Source organism: Fukomys damarensis, unplaced genomic scaffold (assembly GCF_012274545.1).
Source record: "Fukomys damarensis isolate Sample0158 unplaced genomic scaffold, DMR_v1.0_HiC HiC_scaffold_5, whole genome shotgun sequence".
In the NCBI taxonomy this organism is placed as follows: Eukaryota; Metazoa; Chordata; class Mammalia; order Rodentia; family Bathyergidae; genus Fukomys; species Fukomys damarensis.
Window position 1 is genome coordinate 35,218,962 of NW_022900917.1, and position 22,088 is coordinate 35,241,049.

Sequence of the window (22,088 nt, forward strand, 5' to 3'; positions counted from 1 at the left end):
AGTTCAATTCCATTCAAACAAGCAAACTCTCCAAATAAGAATAGCAACAAAGAGGAAAACATATTAATAACTGTGATTCACTATAAACTATATGAGTTTTAGTTATTCATTAAAATATTTTCATGTGCTTCTTTTAAAAAATACACAAATGGGCACAGGTGGTATTTATTTGTTCTTAGATTAGTCGGATAAGGGTTAGTATACTGAAATTCAAACAAACAAAAAAATTTTATATATAGGATCAAACATGTTGATTTCTACTTTTCCTCCCCCACTGCCTTTGCTTTTAGCATCTGAAAGTGGTTAGTGAGAAAAGAGTAACTAGCTGGTGAGCCTTTCCAAACACCAAAAGACAGGACTCATACATTATATTTGGTTAATGCTCATGGACAGAAGCTTTAGTATTTTATTTTAATCGAGTGAAGTGATATTCTGTTCTAAAGGCTCATTTCCAGCATTTTTATAAAGGGGTAAGTTTCTGATCTCTCTCCCAAACAAAGAGGCTCAGCATAGCTCAAATAAATTATGGCTGGTCACCTGCAAAAAAGCAATTTCTGCATAATTAACCTTGGAAAATAAAGAGCCAAAAGACTCAAAAAATGTTATTGTTGCATACCTGAAGACAAGCTTTTCTTTCCTTAGTATTTACACTTAAAAAGATAACCAGCCTGCATCTAATCAGAAACATTTTTTTGCCAAAACACACCAACCCCAAGTTGGGTCCAAAAAGGAAGCCATGGTCCAAAAATGAACTGTTTCTAGTCTCAGCAACTAGGTTTGCCTGAAGCCACAGGACACAGAGTGTGTCTGTGAGAGAGTCTATCATGTGGTTTACAGGGGGTGGTATTTGCTATTACAACACTCCAAAACACTTTCCAGAAGAAAGGGAGGAGAAATCAAACCTTTTCATTCTCATGTAAATTGCATAACCTTCATCCCAATTAGTATTCATCCTTGTCCTTTCTAAGATTTGAATCTTGGATATATTTATTAAAAAGTAGATCACGATGTGATTTTCTTTGTAGGGCAGTCTGCCTCCTTTCCACACCTACTGGGAAACTTTCTGAATGTTGACTCAAAGGAATTAAAAATGGTATCAATAAAAGGAGTGAGTCCTATTTAACAACGCATTTCCATGTGTCTCAAATCTGCACTTTATCTCACAGAACCTCGTTTCTTGTCACTCCACTGTGTTAAGAACAGCAGGCCACAGCCATTCAGGCTGCCCCATCAACTGTGAGTTTTAATTTGAGCCACTTTCTCATTTAGAAAAAACACACACACAAAACCTTACTTTTACCGCCAACCCATCTTCACCCTGTGTTGTGCCACCGAAAGCTTTCAGGCGATGCTCTACTCCAGAGCAAGCCAAGCATATCAAGTGTGCCTGTAACACTCACAGGCTAATGAACAATGCACAAAAACAAAAGGAACAGCAAGGCTCCTATTATCTGATCTTCCGTAAAAATACAAAAACTGCCTTCTCTGGTGCAGAGGAAGTGCCAGGAAGCCTGCAGGTGTGAGCTGGTTAAAAGAAAAGACTTGGGTTAAATAGATTCTTTGACTGTCAGGGATTAGAGCCATGGCACTAGTGGTAACACACATCTTTTCCTTTAATTTACAAAATTTTCTCACGAGTCTGCAAGAGTTCACCCCATCAGGGGCTTTCTGAAGCTATTGAAATGTCTTAAGTTTTAATTAAGTTGGAGTTGTCAGAAGAAAGCTTTTTTGGCACAGAGTCAGGGTCATTAATTACTGCTATCTTTGTTTCTTTCTGTAAAGAGAACTCCACTGACTTGTTGGGTTACTTACCCAGCCTACATTTCTATCCTCCGGTTCCCATTCACTTCCAAGTGGGACTTGATTAAGCAGTTTACCAATTACTTTCATCAGTTCTAGGTACAAAACATTTACACAATCTCAAATCTTTAAAAAATGTTTCTCATTAGTAGTTTGGAGTACGGTAATAACAAAAAAAATTTTCTAGTAAGTTATCAAGCAGCAGCTGCATTCTTGCCTGAATTTCTGCATTTAAACGTAACTACCTTCACATTTTTCACACTATCTATTTCACATACCTATTCATAGTCCTGCAGCCTATACCCTTCCCTTTTATGAAGTGCTAATCAAGTTAAAATTATTTACTCTACCTAATGACATAAAATTCTAGCAGGAAACATCCTATTTGACTGACATGGCTTAAGTTGCGCAAATATTCTTATTGTTTCCATGGAGAATTGGTTGCCACTATCATTTGTAATCTTTTGTAGCTTAAAAATGAAAGGTGTAAGAATGTAAGCTTTTGGTACTTTGTTAATATGTTTTATATATCTCTAAAATACAGCCATTACTATTTAGACAGAATATGTGAACTACAAAAATCTTTTCAAATTTATTACATTCATTCCTTTGTATTCCTGGGGTGCTGGTTTTAGGACTCCCCTCAAACACTAAAATCCATAGATGCTCAAGCCTTTTGTATATAGTGGCCTGGTATTTGCAAATAACCTATCCACATCCTCTCAAGCACTTTAAATAAATTCTACATTACTTAACGCTGCAGAAATAGTTGTTCCACTGTATTGTTTAGGGAATAATGGAAATAATCTGTACATGGTCTGTATAAATACAATTTTAAAGCATATGATTTGGGTTGGTGTAACCTGCAGATGTGGAAGGCTATGTCTTGTAAAAACTAATTCAAATTATGAAATTATTCCATAGCTTTTAATAAATGCTATATATATGTATATATGTATCATATTTGTGTTTTAGAAAATCATGAATTTAAATTCTGACTTTTATAAGAAAGTGGACTCATAGTTTGAGTTTTTTTTTTTTTTGCTGTGAAGTATTTCTCTTACAGTGTGTGTTTTCCTTTATCTCCTTTTGGTTCTTACATCTTTTCTCATTCTTCCATTTCACAGAAAAATAGCGATAATTAAGCCCCTTAGTTATAATTCAGAAGAATGAAATTGAATCATTGCCTCAAAAATCAGGAAACATCTAAAATAGGGTAGATCTGAAATAAGACAGATGTATTTGTGTCCATCAGAATGGTTAGAAGTATTCTTTAAATTTAATGACAATTTTTAAATATCAATGAAATACGCAAAGATTAAAAACTAGAGAAAATCCAATTAGCAGAATCACACATTTCTTTCAAAGGACATATGACACTACTTCAAAATATTTTTTTCAGTAATCTCGTAGTTATCTGTCATAAGCAAGAAGCACAGATATTATACTACCAAATATGTGCCATTTCAGACAAAGGGCCCTCAATGCCATAACAAGTACTCATCATTACAATTTTTAAAAACCACATTATTCTCTGTTAATTTTCAGATGATCAACTTCAATTACAGAATCTGAAAGAGAGTCTAATCTAGAGAAACACCCAGTGTTTTCATTCTGATCCCAAATGGGCCACTTTGGAAGAGAGAAGAAAATTCTTAGTCTTGCTGAATAGCTGATACTGCCATGTCTTCCAGATGAAAACATAATTTTTTGCTATCATATTATTCTACTTTGAAATATGAAATGATGCATCTGAGAAAGAGAGGATATGATTTTCTTCTGGTCCTAATAAAAGTTCAAAATGCCATTTCTAATCCATGGTAAAAGATAGAAATTTAAAAGTAAAGATAAAACAAATTAGACAATCAAATGCGACTACTTGGTTCTTTAAGGGAAGTCCATGTTTTCTACAGAGTAATGAAGTAATCTACTGACAAAAATCATTTTTAAAGCCAAATATTAAATTAATATTTATTTTTCCAGATTTAACATAGAATATGAGGGCTCTATTCTTCTTCAACTGGTAGATTATCTTGCCTATATGTCTTTTGATCACCCTCAAAAGTACTATGGTTCTGAGGACTACTTTTATTTTGACCTCCAAACGACAAGCACCTAAGAATTGAATTTACTTACATAAAGATATGGATGATAGGTGAATCAAACTTGGTAATTATAGTTATACAAAAAAGATATTAGAGATTTGGGTATTGATTTTGTGAGATCTTAAAACATCCAATAACCCTATGGATCAACTTGGCCTACTCCTGTTTATCTGGATTTCTTATGAACATATCTGAATACAGTATGTTTGAACTTGAATCTGCCTTACCTAAAAATTTTTTAGGTTGTGGAAGTGAATTTGAAATGGTTATGTGGAGTTTGAGAAGTTAATATGATCCATTTTTTCATCATTCCTCACTTCCATAAGCACTAAGTGCATACAAAACCAGGACTAGACCAGCACTGAAGATTCCAGCAAACCACAAAACTCCCTAAGGATGTTCCAAGCCTAAGAGACTAAGGAAACAAAGTGAACAAATGTAACTGCATGTGATAAGATTTCCCCAGGAGAGAAAGACGAAGTATGGAGTGGAGGAAAAGTATCTCTGGATACCATTTCCTCAAAGAGCCAATGCATCCATCTTTCTGATAGATATATGGTATCAGTAGGTCTGACAGTTCTCTCAGACACACGTATGAGGGCAGCCAAGGCAGACAGAACAACATGGATAGCATACAAAGGAATAGAAGATGTGGCGTATGTGATACATAAGGAAAAAAAGGCAGAGGATACAGATATGAAATAATTTGAATAAGTAGGCACAAAAATTGGGGGAGTCTCTGAAATATGTTAAGTAGTAGTAAACTGAGATTAGCCTTCATGTTCAGGATGACCCCTGTGGTCCTGTGTTGCCTACACTGGAGAGCACTCTGAAAGTATGGCTCTTGCTTTTCCTGCTGTCCAAAGAGAAATATTTGTACTATTCACTGCACTTCCGCCTTTGGCCTTTGGCTTTTGCCACAACTCTCCCGATCTTGCTTCTTTGTCTTCTTCCTCCACCATTAGCTGTGCATTTGTGTCCTGGATAGCAGTACTAAATGTCCTTTGTGAATCCAATTACTCATACACAGATGACTCCCCAGTTTCTTTCTTTGACTCAGCTCTCAGATCTGAAAAAATTTGCTACAAATGCTATCCACACATATCTGCTGGATGACTTATAGCAACCAAAACTGAACAACTACATGAATGAACTGCTTCTCCTCTTATTCATTCCACATTCTTTCTCATAGTAACTAACTTGTATTGCATTTATTTTTATGCATTAGGCACCATTTTAAATGCTTTACACACATCCCTTCATGAGCTCCCACAGCATAGTCTTCAACACAGGTACTAATCTTACCTTCCATTTTAGGGATGAAGGAATCAAGGTATGTAATGTAAAGCAACTTGCTCATGGTTACAGCATAAGTAAGTGATAGATTCAGGTTGAACACTTGGATTTTCAACCATTATACCATATGCCTTCTGCACGCCTTTGAGTCACGGGCACCTCAAACTCACTTAAGTGGCTTATCAGAAATCTCGAACTCATCTCTGATTCTTTTTCCTTACTGCTATTATCTAAATTATCACTGTATCTTAAATATGCCTTCTATTTATGCAAATTTTTCCAATTTTTGTCACTATCTCTTGCCATTAACTCAAATGTTCAATTGGGAAGGGAGACCAGGCATGGTGTCTCATGCCTGTAATCCCAGCACTCGGGAGGCTGAGGCAGAAGGATCGCTGTGAGTTTGAGACCAGCCTGGGCTACATAGTGAATTCCAGGTGAGTCTCAACTATGTAGTGAGACGCTGTCTCAAAAAAAAAAAAAACAAAAACACACACACACAAAAAAAAGGGAAGGGAGATGGGGGTTAGGGAATAGGGAAATAAAAACAAAGAGGATGGAAGGAAGAAATACAGAAATAAAATTTTGTGAAGGGAGAGAGGAAGAAGGATTGAAGGCAAAGGAAGGAAAATTAAGATATATTATGTACAGATACAAATTCCCTGTGATAAATGTGATCATTATGTGTGTCAAAAGGGCACTAATACATTTTTTAAAAACAAACAAACAAAAACAGCTGGAAAAAATTTAATGATTTGTGGACCATGTGGTATGTGTTGTGTATTGTTCTAGTAACTTGAATTACATTAATGAATTAACAAACTCCCTGCCCTCACAGAGCCTAAAGTTAAGAAAGGAAAAAGCAAACAAACAAAAAACAAATAGGTAATTTCAGGAAGTAGTAAGAGCTATAAAGAAAAATGTAGGAGGAAAAAGTAGACAGAGAGGGCAGATGTGTGGAGGAAGATACTATTCAAGTATGTTATTCTGATAAATTTATATTCCTACTAAATATCCTACCAAACTTTCCTTTTTCTTTTAGGATAAAATTTAAAGTTTAGAAAAATGTCTCTAACTAGAGTGACTGACTATATTTAAGCAGAGTGATATATGACTATATGGAAAAATATATATTTCCATTTGGATCAAGTATATGATCTTTTTCCGGATATGGTGGTGCACTTCTGTAATCCCAGCATTCAGGAAGCTGAGGCAAGAGGATCCCTGTGAGTTTGAGGCCAGCCTGAACTACTTAGTGAGACTCTGTTTAAAAAAAAATAGAGTATATGATCTTCATGTCCAAGGATATATACATGATGATATGAGGATGGTTTCAATCCCAGTCAAGTTTCAGGTCCCAAATCCTCCTCACTTTTACCCAAACCATCCTGACATCAGATCTTCCAAGTGAAAAGTTCATTCCAAGTTAAAACCTCCAAAATTTTTTTAGCCTTATTTTGTTTTCTTCTTCTCTTTGCCTGTCTAAACCTATTTTTTCTCTAAGCTGAGGTCTTTGACCTTGAGTATCTTTTAAATTAATTTACTTTTGGTATTTTGAAACAGGGTCTCACTTTGTAGTTCAGGCTGATCTTGAACTTACTATATAGCCCAAGATGGCCTTGAACTCACAGACATCCTCCTGCCTCAGCCTCCCCAGTGCTGAGTGCTGGGATTATAGGCATGGGCCACCATGCCCAAAGAAAGTTTCTTTTTTTTTTTTTTTTAATTAAGAAATCTTTCCTGTTTCTCCTCCTGCGTGCTATAATTTTTTTGGAACATTTATCCCATGATCAATTAAATATTAGCATAATTAACTGATTGATAGATGTTTGTCTTCCCACCACTCTGAAAATTTCATGAAGGCAATGGACTAATTCTTTACTATTCATTATTTTATCTTCCTATGTCATTATTTTATCATAATTCCCAATATAGCAATATGTTCAATAAATATGATTAAGAAGAAAATAGTAGGCTACAACACAACTATTTTCAAGCAAGCGAGTAGAAGACCTAACAGATGTTAGAGTTAATCGGGACTTAATATTTGATGAAGCTTCTCAATTGATAGAATGAGTATAGTATAAAGCAACAGAAAAAAGAGTGAAAACAACTGTCTGGTTTCTAGCTCGGGCAAGCGCATGGAGGATGTTGCCACTGACAGAGATGGAGAAGCAATTATGTAAACAAGTTGGGGAAAAGGATATGCTCTATTTTAGACACTGAATTTGAGACGCCTGTGGGATGTCTAGGTAGACTTTGATATTAGTTGTAGAAAAATCCAATTGTTTTTTAACAATGATCTTTTTAACAGAACCCATGTTGACTCAGGTCCAGGAAAGCTTTACAAAGAGTTGTGAGAAGCTTAAAGGACCCATTTGCCTGGTAGGATGATAATAAAAGATCAGTCTCTATTCTGCCTCTCCAGACTTAATTTTGGTCATTACAGCACTGGTTTACAGAGCTAAGATAGTAGAAACGTGTGACAGCTGCTGCCCATGGGTTTCTGATGCTAAGTTTCTAGTATTGGGCATTGAACCCAGGCCTCCTGCATGCTAGGCAAGCGCTTTACCTCTGAGCCACATCCCCAGCCCCATTACTCCAGTTTCAACTCACAAAGACTTTGCTAAGAGGTAATTTCAACAACTGCAGCAACCCCCCGAAGTCATAAATACTAATAAAATAGCAGAAAAAATGTAATGGATGTAAACTACTCAGTGTTTTGAAATGTTTGAAAACCAACTTTTAAGATACTTGCTCTATGTACTTAGTCGGTAAACATTGATGCACAAATTGGCAATGAGAATGAAATCAAGTGACACTTGACTCCAGAAGTAGAACCAAGTGAATATTTTCCAATAGAAAACTTACGAAATTCTAAGGTAGCAGGGAAAATCGCGCAAAGTTTATTGAAATGAGGACACAAATATGAAAAAAAAATTATGCTTCCTGTGCAACACTGAGACTTTTGGAGAGATCACTTGTGCTATTGATTACCTACATTATTTGACATCATTGACCACAACTTTCTTAAAATATCTTGTACTTTCAGCCTTAGAGTAAAAAACTTCTTCATTTCCTTTGTTTCTGATTGTTTCTATTTTGTCTTTCATTATCTTGATAGATAAGCATAGATGTTTTACTTATGCTCTTTGTTCTTTGAGATCAATTCTCCCTACATCATTTAACTTTTCACTTACTTTGCTTTGTCTCCTGGATGTAGATCACTCACAAATTAAGATTCCTAACCAAAAAAAAAAAAAAAAAAAGATTCCTAACAACAACCTTTTCCCTCAAACCTGTACCACGCATCTAACATCCCCAAATGTGTCTCCATCTGGAACTTTCACTGTTGTCCAAAGTCTGCAAATTTAATTATGAGTTCATCATCATTCCTTTATTCTGCCTCTGCCTCTCCTCGCTGCCCTCATTTCTGATGATGATACAAAACAGAAATGTAAATGTCACTTTAGATTCTTTCCTCTCCCCTGGTTCAGGACTCTAATGGTTTTAAGCACTGTGTTTTCCTGATCTAATGTTGCTTTCAACTATCTCTTTCTCTTCACTCCATTGAGCTCTTCCAAAACAGCTGACTTCTCACTGTGACTACTCTGACCATTCTTTATATGGCCTGCCTGACTGTAATCACTAGGTGAGTACTTAGCATCACAGCTTGCATTATTGCTATGTACTACCATTAACATCTTCCCTAAATCTTGTCAGTCCTGTGAGCAAACCCTGAATGCACCCGGATGTCCATTAAAATATTTCTCAAAAGCATTTATAAAGCATTCATGCTTTCATATTTTTTCTGATCATTTCATTGTTCCTCTCTCTGTTCTAGAAAAATCAAATCAATGCCTGTAAGTTACTTACTTCTCTCATGTCATTGTTCATACTCTTTCTTTTCTACTCTTTCCAAACTTCCTATGTGGACACACCCATAGTCTACCTATTAAAGTCCAAGACTACAGAAGAGGCTTTCTTTATTGATGCAACCAGAAATATCCTTTTCCTCTTTTGAAATAAAAAACCCTTATTCTCTAATTTTTTATGTACACACATGCCTTATTTATTCCAAAAATGTTCAGTTCATCTTAGTATATATTTTTTTGGTACTGGGGATCGAACTCCTTACACTTTCAAGACAGGTGGCGGAACCACCAAGCTAAGTCCCCGGCTTCAATTCATCTTATAAAATGCCATATCTAGAGAACACGTCAGTAACTACCAGTGTGCTTGTGTTTAGAAAAGAAGTTCAGTAAAAACAGATAATATGCTGGATTTTGGAAGAACAAGTTTTCAAGAGATTTTATTTGTACGTCATCATTCACAACCTATTTGTCTTTTGTAAGTTATGTAATTCCTTGAAGACTTGATTTATTTTATAAAATATGACTAATTCTTCTGAAATATGAAACATTCTTCATCTATTTCTGATAGGATTAAGTCAGGTAGTAATGCATATGATGTTATGTGCAGGTATCCAATACATTTTCTTTCCATTCCTATCTTTCATACATCTCTGACTGCTGTCTAAGAAATGTTTAATGCTCACATATACTAATTTTTACTTAGCAACATTTTAGTGTGTGCTAGAATGAGAATGGTTTCTACATAGGAGAGACCAGCCAACAAGAAGACCTAAACTATATTTACTATTTGTTAGAATAAAACTGGGGGGAAAAGATAGTTTATCAAAATAATTTATTTTTTATTTTTAATCAGTATATATTTGTAGTAAATAATGATTATATTCATCTTAACTGTTTCTGCAATGCAGAAATTTAACATAATGTTCACGCAAGTAGCAAGACATGGAAGGAGTAGAACTAATTTTCACTGAAGAAATGTAAGGTGATTTAAGGAACTTCTACATTACCTCATTTAATCTCCACTTTAATGATGAGAAACCTGAGACTCTGAAACAAAGATATCTATTGTCACCTAACTTGTAATAAAGGTGGGATGCAAGCTTAAGACATTCTGATTGAAATCTATGTATATGTCATAGTATATCATGCTCTGACACACACGCGCACACACAAAATTTTTATGAGAGAAATAAATGACAAAGTGAGAAAGCGTACTCTTTTGTTACTTTTATCATACATTTCATTTCTGTTTTAAAAACTCACATTATCTCACATTGTTACTAGTTTTGTTTTATAATTATCTTTTAAAGAAATCTAAATAATAAGAAAAACCTTTATATATTTCTGGGGCACTTCATTCATTTCTATTATTCATTAAGTTTGTTTGTACTATTTAGGTATATATTAGGATCACATTCAAAATTGGCAATTTGCACCTGTAGAGATACAAATGATGACTCTTAGCAGCTTGTTTTTGCTGGGGTTTAATTGGGAATATATAAGAATTAGGGGAAATAAAACTATATTAGTTAAACAGTTGACATTTTTCAAAACCTTTGTAGGACAAAAAGCATGTTGTAGACTCTCTCTCTTTCTCTCAAGAATAGTTTAATTTTACTGAGATAATAAATTATTCTTTTCAATAGTAATTGAAAAGTAGTAAAAACTGCTTTCACCTTTTGCATCTGAAAATACTTTTAAAGAATTATTATGAACACTTTAATCACTAAATAATTATGTTTTCAAAATACTAATTTCTGGATTATTTTACTAGCTAGTTTCTATTCCATATAGAAATGGAAAGAGGAAAATAATTAATAAATTCATTGTTATATTAAATCTATAAATGCTTGTAACGTCTACAAATCCCATGAAATGTTCATTATTGATAACCAATAATATAGACATTCAGTACTATCCACATCCCATGGCCATGAACATAGTAGTATTTTTACTTTTTACACAATAACTAGATATTTTCTAAAAACAACTCATTATTTAAATTACATGTGAGATCAGGGACGAGGGGAAAAAATGAGAACCAAGATCTGTCATGTAAAGGTACAAGATCCCAATGATGAATGTAACTGTACTGTATACCTAAAATGTACCAATAAACTCAAATAGGAAAAAATTAAATACATTAAAAAAATAAATAAATTACATGTGAGATAATAATCAAAGCCATGTCTGTGTGTCATGAAAGAGATTACTTTAAATGTTCAGGCTGAAGCAACTTTTGAATAATTGTTAATTCAGATGATGCCCACATAAATGTGTTGACTTGATTAAGTTCTCAGTAGCCACCCACTGGCAAATCATATTAAAACTAGAGAAAAGAAATGCTATGATATTTGCTAGAACCAAGCATTAAGACATTAAAGGCTATTTCTTAACAAAAAGCCCAATTACCTGAACAAAACTTTTGACATCTGTTGGGCTAAATGATCAATTTTCAACCTCTTCTCTTTAACACTTGTTCAAGATTTCTAGGAAATTTAGTGGTACTGCATTACGTGATTAAAATCGCCTCCAAACTTACTTCCTATTTATATATAATACTTTTAACACTCCTCATGTTCTCGGAACTCCTTCTATTACTGGAGGATATTAGATATGCCAGGAATAGTTTCCTGCCTTTGTTTCACTTTTGCTGTATGATCATTCCACATATCTACTGTGAAATAGATGAAAGCGTAGATTTTTGTAGTGGGACGGACGAAGGCTTAGATGCTGCTTCCTTAACGAATAGCACTGGGCTCTTGAGTGATATTTGTAACCACTGTCTCAGTTTACTCATCTTTTTATTAATAGTTATACTAACTACCTAATAGTAGTCCACTTGGAAATAGTTATAAAATAATCTGTTCTGTTTCTCTTTTTGTGACAGTCTAATTTCTCAATATTAAATTATAATATAGAACACTGACATCATATTATATTTTAAATTACTGCCCAATTTTGGTCTCAGGCCTTCTAGAGGTGATTTCCCCTGGGATTATAATCCAAGATTGTTTATTGGAGAAGATAAATGTATTTCATTTAAGATATAGTAACCTACTCATATGGCATATTAATTAATATGAGTAAAAGTATATTTAAATATTTACCATCCAAATTACCAAAAAAGTCATCAACTAAACTATAGCCTCTATAATTAATTAATTTTAAGAACTTTGGCTCATCTACAATTTTATATAATCCAAAGTTTTCATACAGAAAAATATGTGAGGTTTGGTTAACATAATAATTTTTAATTGACTTTCTGGTAGAACTTTGCAAAAGGCTTTATTATTGTATTTAAGTAGTGTCTTAAGGTATAATTTTTATGGTCTACTAAGCATAACTTTCAAATACCTTAACAGAAGTAAATGAGGTGGAATTACTATTAACTTGTATTTTAGGTTACCAAGTGCCCAGGCAATTTCAACAAACTATATCCGCAATAGTATTTTATGATAGCTCATGACTTTCTATGTTGAGCTTCCTTGACTTAAATTTTTTACAAGATTGAAAACTGGCCTCTGAAAGTTAGTGTCTGAAAGTTGGGTCATTAGTCTTCACCTTTTAAGAAATAATGTCTCAGCAGGCTATATTTGAACTAAGTGTGCTCAAGGAGGTGTTAACAGAGTTGTTAATTAACCTAGGTCTGGAACCCATTGTGAAGAAACCCAGAAAGCTGGAACAATAGACAAGCACGGCTTACCTCACAGACTGAAAGGAAAGACTTTTCCTTTAATAATATAACCCCCAAATGTTACATAATATTAATATTAGATTTAAAAAAGAATGGCAAAATCAAACTAAAAGTTGATCAGAAATAGGGGCAAACGTCCAGAAATCCAGCCTTTGAGAAAACCAGTTTGAGTGGTCAGAATGGACATTGAGAGTATTGACCCTCGTGGAACAATCCCTCTCTCCACACTTGAATGTAAATGGGAGTAAAATAAACCTCGAGTGATACATCTTTTACACCCAAACCTCTGAATAGATCATTGAGTGGCTTAGATTTGCCAAGACTGTTGTCTTTAAAAACGCACAAGGATAAAGTTTTTATCATTTTCCTTCATAAGCATGAACCAATGCTTAATTATCCATGCATAAAGGAGATAATTTCAAGATGAAAATGAGCATTAATTGTAAACCCAGCAGGTCTGAGGAACTAGAGAACCGACTAGCACACACACAAACACACACACACACACACACACACACACACACACACAATCTCTCAACCTCTAGAAAAATATAAATGCTCCTTAGTTATCTTTAAAATTTGTTTGATTCCATTGACAACTTCCCTTAACAAACTGTTTAAAGTTTTGAACATTTTATCCCTTTAAAATTTCTCTAAAATCTTTTATAAAATATATGAGTTTATACTATTTATATATAGGATCTGACTGATGTTAAGAAATTCCCTGTTGTGTTCTGAATGCTCCAAACATTGTTTCCTCCACCTTGTTAATGTTACTCCAAACCACATAACAAGAGAAATAAATGATAAAGGTAATGAACATATGAATATAATGTTTAGCTGCCCTATTTCAAACACATAAAAATTAATATGATCCAATTATGTATCTTTAAATGGTGGCTTACCCTTATAGTCACTTCTAAAACAGAAAATTAATGGGGGGGTGAAGGGAGGGCACGGACAAGGGGAAAAAACTGAGAACCAAGACCTACCATATAAAGGTACAAGATCCTAATAATGAATGTAAATGTACTGTATACCTAAAATGTACCAATAAACACAATAAAAGAAAAAATCAGAAAGTTTACAACATGTATAATTATTAATAACAACTGTAATTGGACATATGGTTTAAATTGCTCAACCTTTGTAAGTTAATATTTCTTAGAAATATAGAAAATTCATCTATTACCAGCCATCTACAATATTTATGCTTTCCCTAAAATATGCCTATTTACAACCATTACCTTATGTAAAATTCAATCACTTTCTTTATCTTTTTATTCAACTGTTAATAATTCTAACTACACTGTCTGTCTCATCTATGATCTTATTGCTATAGTCTTAGTTTCCAGAAACCCAAAACATAGTTTAGAGTTGGGCCCTGATGAGGAAAGCGGCACAGGAAGAAGAGAAATAAAAGAATTATTTCTCATCCTCCATTCCTGGGTGTCCCATGACACAAAAATCAAGAGAAGAACAACAAAGAGATCCAGAAAGGAGTACTGAGAAATCCTTAGATCAAGAACCTTAAAGCAGAAAAGAATGAAGGACAGATCTTCGGGTGATGGTATTTCCAGAGCAAAGATCGTAGCACTTTGCCTTTCAAATGTCTTCTCCCAAATGGACAGTAGCTAGTCTTCACTTTACAGTGGCAATTCTTTTAATTCCCTTGGAGAAGTAGGAGACTTAAAAGTGCACCTTGAGGATATAATATCAGTTAAGTGAAATAAATGAGACACACAAGCTTAAATGGTTTTTCTTTTATGAGACAAGCAAAATATAAATAAAGAGCAAAATAAAAGACCGATGATGGGAGGTAGAAAGTTAGATCTTTCTCACAGGGGAAGGGGATCGAGAAAAAGAGGCGGGGGAAGGAGGGAAAGGGGATGAACAATGAATTAAGATGTGTTATGCACATGTACCAACTCCGCAAAGGGATTTTAATCCTCATGAACTGCAGCAAAGTACTAATATACAATAAAAACGTACATCTACTTGAAAGAGCCAAAAACACTAATCAAAATATGTTTCAGACAATGTAAAAGATGACTACAGATTTGCATCTTGAAAGAAGATTTTGGAAATCTTGGAAAGATTTCTTGGAAAAGATAAAAAATATACTCATACTTGGAAAAGATAAAAAATGAACTCAAGGGTTGTAATGGTAATTTGTCCCTGTCTTTATGTATCCGAACCTCAGCAAGTGTTAAGAATTGGTAACTAAAATTTTTTGGTTGCTCAAAATGTATAACAGATGGTGTGAAATAGGAGGAAAAAGGGAAGGAGGAGTAGGGGCGTGGGGGACAGGAAAGTAAAGAAAAAATATGAGAAAAGAAAAAAAACAGAAATAAAGCTTTTGTAAATAGGGAGGTATAGAGGGGTAAAAGGGAGGGAAGGGGAATGAGAAAAAACAAGAACAAAGATACATCATGTACAGGTATAAAGTTCCAGTGATGAATGTGATTACCATGTATACCTAAAATATACCAATAAACATGCGGGGAAAAATTTGCTGTTTCATACTTTGGGAAAATACAGGTATTTTGTTTGTGCATACATTTTAGACTTTCTCAATTTCATGTGATAAATCTCTGTTAACACATTCTCATTGTACTATTATTCACATTTGAAAGACAGTAAAAAACAACCACCTTACACTTAGAACTTATGTATGTATTAGCTCAATTTTCATCAAAAGTTAATATAAAAATGAAAGAAGAAGTTAATTCTTTTTATGAATCTGGCTTTCTGGACTTTTGTTATTTCTTTTATTCCTAGTACTTTCAAATGCCTTCTTCAATATTTGTTTTGTTGTTAGAAGTTCTTATGTCTAATACAGAAATAATTAGTTATTCTAAGTAAAAGCTTTTCTTTTTTCCTGACCTCATAATTCCAATAATCTCCAAGAGGCTATATGTATAAATCCTAAGAATATAACTGGGTGTTCTGGACCAGAGATTAGTCACACTTTCTTCGTGGCACTAGTGGGGATGGTGTCTTACTCATTCATGATGGTATCTATTAAAACAAAATATTCTCTTGTAAAGCATCTTAATGTGTTTTTATTGAACTACTGGCTGCTCTCCAGAGAAACAGAACCACTCCAAGAAAACATTCTAAAAATCTTGATTTTATTTGTAAATTTTTTTTTCAAATGACCCTTCAATTTTTAGAGTATGCAACCCGATGATACTAGTAGTAAACAGCCAAACAGGACAACCCAGTGCAGATATTCCCTGGTGATCTACTGCAACATGATTCCTTCTGAATTTCTGTTTACAGAACCAATGAGATTGCTCTGACTGTCAGACTGGAATGCAGTCAAAATGAAGACATTGGTTTGTGAACCTCATTTATTTTGAAAATCAAGAGGCCTAATCTACCTCCTCTACAATGCTGCCTCCTCTACAATGCTGAAATAAACAGTATCTCCACAAATTTCCCAAACACCCCTGGGTCAGTACTTCCCATGCTAAAACTTACTGAGAGAAAGACTGATGTTAAATTCTCCCTGCTCTTTTTTAATTCAAGAAAGTCTTTCCTAGTTGTCCTTATTAGGGAAATAAAGTTCTCTGTTACACAGCTTCACAGTCCCAGGAACATTTCTTTCACAGCACATGTCATGGTTTTAAACACTTAGGTAATTTTGAGTGTTTGTATCCTTCTTCAAACTGTAAGTTCCATAAAGCCAAGTAAGTGTTTGTTTGTCTGTTTCATCCTGTGCCTCATGATAGATTCTCAGTCACAAAGGAGTATTAATAAAGAAATGAATAAATAGATTTGTGTTCTCTCAAAAGCCACAATGCATATGCCATATCATTTCACCAAGTGGATGCTGCAGTATTTACCTCCAAGTATGTAAATGTATTATTTGTGCTGAGTGTTAGGTGCACCTTTAGAATTTTAAGGAGGAAAACCAGCTCTAGCCAATCAATTAAAAAAAAAAACAGTCAAAACAAGGAAGCAAATCTTTGTTATCTGATGATTTCAATCTATATTTTAGAATACAACCTAAGAAATACAATTTTTACATTCTTTTTAGTGGACTGGGTGATTGCTTGAATTATCAAAGAATATTTTAAAGGGACCAAATGACCATATTTATGTAACTAAATATATGTAACTAATTTATGTAGGTAAATGTAGCTTAACAACATAAGCTTAGAGCAACATCTCATAAAATAAGCAAGCATGTGCATCATTTTGCTGCAATGTGCTGAACAAGTTTTTTTTTTCAATCTTGGAAAAGAATAAAATTAATGAAATTAGAACTCAAGATGACTAAAGGTTGAAACGTGTAAAAGTAATAATACATTTAACTATTCAAACATGTCTCCAAACAAGAATCTATCCAGATGATCAATCACCATTTCTGATTTTCCAGATGGTTTTAGTCCCCTACCTTAGGATAACAGAGAGTTCAAACTTTTGATAGTTCATTGCACTAAATTTTTGTTTGGCAATCAACAAACTCCCTGGCCTGGGGCAGATCACTTTAATGGCTCATCATCAAGACCTCACTAGCATGACAACGTAGACCACTAGGCTACTGGTGCCAAGAAAGTGAAAGCAAGATACAGCCCATCCCACCTGGGAGGAATTTCACAAAATAAACTACAGTACCTAGCTAAATGAAAAACCCAAAAGAGGAGAGATTGAGGCCCAGAACAGATGAAGTAGAATAGCAAGTAGGGAAATAAAATTTTTCATCTTTACAGATTCCTGTCTTACTTTTTTTTTCCTCATTGAGTTTATTGGTACATTTTAGGTATACAGTACAGTTACATTCATCATTGGGATCTTGGACCTTTACATGACAGGTCTTGGTTCTCATTTTTTCCCCTTGTCCCTGTCCTCCCTTCACCCCCTCCTCCCCTCCCCATTTACAAACACTTTATTTCCATTTTTTCATTTTCTCGTATTTTTTTCTTTTCTCTTGTTACCTTTTCCCTACCCCTCCCACTTTCCCTACATAGTACATAAGATCCTAATGAGATAATTGACAATGTGAAATAGGACGAAAGGGGCTAAAGCTGTCTTACCTTGCGCTTGCAAGGCAGGCCACCGAACCGCTGAGCTAAAAATCCCCCGCCCTATCTTACCTTTTTTAACAGTTTTCTATAATAGTCACTGAGCTTAAAAACTTACTGAAGAATAACATCTGCAGTAAATTGAAGCACAAAACCTAATATATAAAAAAGCATAATGACTTTTTTTTTGGTACTGGGGATTGAACTCAAGGCCTTGTTCTTGCCAGGCAGGCGGTGGCACCACAGAGTCAAATCCCTGGGCCAGCATGACTTCTATAGCTTGAGATTTGATCAGAGTTTCACATTTTCTCACCAAAATTGAACATTACCTTTTCAAAATGCCAATACCTAAATATAAATAATATTTCCTTAATCTGTTTTTGAAATCACTGTATTTTATAGAAAATATTTAAGTCATACATCAGCCATATATCACTGAAAAATTGACTTCATTATCTTCAAAATGTATTCCTAATGTACTTCCCATTTAAGGCTGAACAGCTAAAAATTTGGAAAACCAGCTATTTAATGGGAGAAACCTGTAAAAATACCATAAAACTCACACCAGTCTCTGTGACAAATTCAGATGTTCTTCAAATGATAAAAATCTTTACAGTGACACCTGGAAATCTAATCATGGATCAGAGGGACACACTTGCCCTCTGACAGTAAAAATCTCATTTGTGTTTCTAAAATTTTTATGTTATTAATCTATTTTGCTCATTTCTCTTTTTGGAAGTATCTTCCTCATTCCCAGTTACTTTTTCAGGGACCTTTTAAGACTAAATAAGACTCAGTGTGGCTTCCTGTGAGTCTCCCTCAAACCTCACTGAACTTCACTGCCCTCCATATTCCCACAAAGCATTTTTCAGACCTTTTTCTCCAATCATCATGTTGTAGTTTTAGTTTAGTTATTTACATGACTGTTTTTTCTACCAGAGTTTCATATATTCCTTCCTTGGTCTCATCAGTATTTAAGACAGACCCTGGCATGTAAAAGGAGTGCAATGTATTTGTTTTAAATGGATGAATGATGTTTCACAGACCAACTATATCCCTTGAATACAATAAAAGAACTTCATGAAAAAAAGCATTTAGGTCAGGATCTAAAATGAAATGACCTCTCTCATGACCAGTAGGATAGTCACTGTTTCACCATTACCAGCTGGCTCAGTACTGCCTTACAAGGAGCTTTTCTATTCCAGCTACCCTCCTTCATTTATAAAATGCATATCAATGTTTTATCCGTGAGCCTTGTCCTCAATCTCTCTTCTCACCAGTGCTCCTGGAACCCTGTTCTGAGCAGAAAATACAGGCTCAATGCCTTTCTTAGGAATGAGGAGGTCCGTGTTCTAAGCCAAGCTCTGCTTGGTTATCTACATGAGATACAGCAAAACACTTCCCTCTCTGTAATTCCTCTCTCATCCAGCAACAAGGGAGAGTGCTTGTGGTATGTATGGGAGATGATGGGTAAGACCAGTCTGGGTATCAACATTTTATGCTCTTGAGCAAGCAAAGGAGCCCTCAAATCTGACAACATCTTTCTCCACCTCTTTCTATAAGTCACCAGTGGTTGTTCATTGTACTGGAAATAAATCCCCATCTGGACATGTAAAGTCTCTCATGGTGAAGCCCACTTTAAAGACTTCAGTCTAAAAGACTGTGTTACCAGACTCAAGAAACTATCAAAGTCCCCAATTACCTCCACTGTCTCACTTCTGTAAATTTCCTAACTGTTCTCTGGCAGCATGACCACAACCAGCAGCCCACTGCAAGTCTCCATAGCCCTGTCATGACACCTGCCACATCATACTGAAGTTGTTTCTTGCCTGTCTCCTACAGTAGACTGGGAAACCCAAGAGAGAAGTCATTGTTTGTGTTGCATCATTGCTACTCAGCCTAGTGGCTCTGGTGTGGAAGGGCATTTAATAATACTTTCAAGATGAATAAATTACTGCCTGGAAAATCCTGCTTGTCGGCTATTCAAGTTCCTGAATTAAGGGTTGGCCATGATGGGCATTGATTAAATATGGATATATCATGGTAAATTCCTTCACCATTATTGAAAAAGTAAGCCAAGCTATAATCAATGAGGTAAGTGCAGAAGAAAATATGATATTAATTTGGGGGTATAGTATGGACATAATAACATTTTTTGTTTAATTTAGCAATTTATATCCTGCTTCTTTTCACAAAAGATACAAGAAAACACATTTGTGGAATGAAAAAGAGAAGATATCATAAATACGCATATAGTAAGGAACTAAATAGTTGCTATAGCTAAACAGTAAATTGTTCTGAATTTCTTAGAAATGAAAAGAAAAAGAGAAAAATTCATAGTAACATTCAAGGGGTGATTAAAATACCCAGTGTATGCTTAAGTTTATGCTTTGATTCATTAATGATTTTCTTTGCAAACCATTTGGTTCACAAACAGAACCTTTTGGCAAAATTTTATTTTTGCTTGCAAACTCTGAATCAGGTGACAAACACAGCCACAGCAATCTTTTCCACTAAAAAAAGGCAAATGTGGTTCCTTTCCAAATCTTAAAACAAGTTAATTTGTGAACTGTAGTACCACTGCAATCAAATCTTGAGGTGGGCAGTGGTGATAGCAATGAGGACAGAGTTTAAAAGTTTGACAACTCAAAAAGGTCATAATAGATGGTATAGTATAGGTTAAACTACAGTGAATTCAAATTAGAAAAAAACGGGGTGGAGGTACAGCTCAGTGGGAAGTGTTTCCATGGAATACATAAGCCTCTGGGTTTGAGTATCAGTGGGGCAGGAAAAAAAGATTTTAAAAGGAAAAAGTATATTTTAAGGCATCTAATGTTAGAAATTTTATTAAAACAATAAACAAAACTGCACTGTTGTTTTTGGAACATATGAACTACTAACCATTCAGTCACACCAACCCCAGTTCAGCCCCTCAATTTATTCTTCCTGAAGTCAGGTATGTACAGTAGTAAGAAAGGTTTAGCAGAATTGAAGATGATTTACATTTTAAGAAGTGAAATTATTCAATATTTATAGGGGGGAGGCAAAGGAGAGATAGTAAATAAATTATATATAATATGAGATAAATGATTGCTATTAGAAAAAGTGGTGGGCAGTGGTGATAGCAATGAGGACAGAGTTTAAAAGTTTGACAACTCAAAAAGGTCATAATAGATGGTATAGTATAGGTTAAACTACAGTGAATTCAAATTAGAAAAAAACGGGGTGGAGGTACAGCTCAGTGGGAAGTGTTTCCATGGAATACATAAGCCTCTGGGTTTGAGTATCAGTGGGGCAGGAAAAAAAGATTTTAAAAGGAAAAAGTATATTTTAAGGCATCTAATGTTAGAAATTTTATTAAAACAATAAACAAAACTGCACTGTTGTTTTTGGAACATATGAACTACTAACCATTCAGTCACACCAACCCCAGTTCAGCCCCTCAATTTATTCTTCCTGAAGTCAGGTATGTACAGTAGTAAGAAAGGTTTAGCAGAATTGAAGATGATTTACATTTTAAGAAGTGAAATTATTCAATATTTATAGGGGGGAGGCAAAGGAGAGATAGTAAATAAATTATATATAATATGAGATAAATGGTTGCTATTAGAAAAAGGGACTACTACCTTCTCTTGGACTGCTGTACTGCGCATTAAACTAACTTAAAAATGGTCGAGGAAAGTGACATGACAAAGTTTTCACACGATGGCCTTGAAAAGGCAATGACATCAATGAACTCTGAGAAAATGGCCCCTAAATAAATGCTCACCAAAGAAGTAAAATTGTCTTTGGTGATTTTTTTGGAAGGATTTGACTGTGACACATCTTCCTGTGACTTAACTCAATTCAAAGAATGGCACTAAAGCCACAGGAAGCAAGTTGAAGGTAGTATCACCGGCTAAAGAGTGCATGATCTCAGCAATAGAAGGAACAGAATGACCTCTCTCTCATTTCTAGTTCACAACATGAGACAATAAGTAAATAGTTGATAAGAGGAAAGCAATGTGAGTTTCCCAATTTAAAAAATTTCCTACCACTTAGATGCAAAAAGTTAGAAATCATGAAAGATGGATGATTTATATGCATGGCAATTTAAATATCCCTACATCAAAAGGAAATTAGGAAATATTTAATAGAATAATAAACCATAGTGTGGGCTATTATATCGATGGTATAATGTAAATAGCCCCAACCTATCCAGAGTGAAATTTGGCAATATGTGTTTAAAAATATATGCCACATAAACAAGCCGTTCTCTTTCTAGAACTTGAACACCAGAAGA

The 22,088-nt window shown here is 34.6% G+C and overlaps 1 protein-coding gene across 1 annotated transcript in view; it reads right to left on the minus strand.

The window, feature by feature from the left end:
- The window catches only part of Zfhx4 (zinc finger homeobox 4), a 180,020-nt gene that overhangs the window by 86,579 nt on the left and 71,353 nt on the right, over positions 1–22,088 (minus strand). The window lies entirely within an intron of this gene.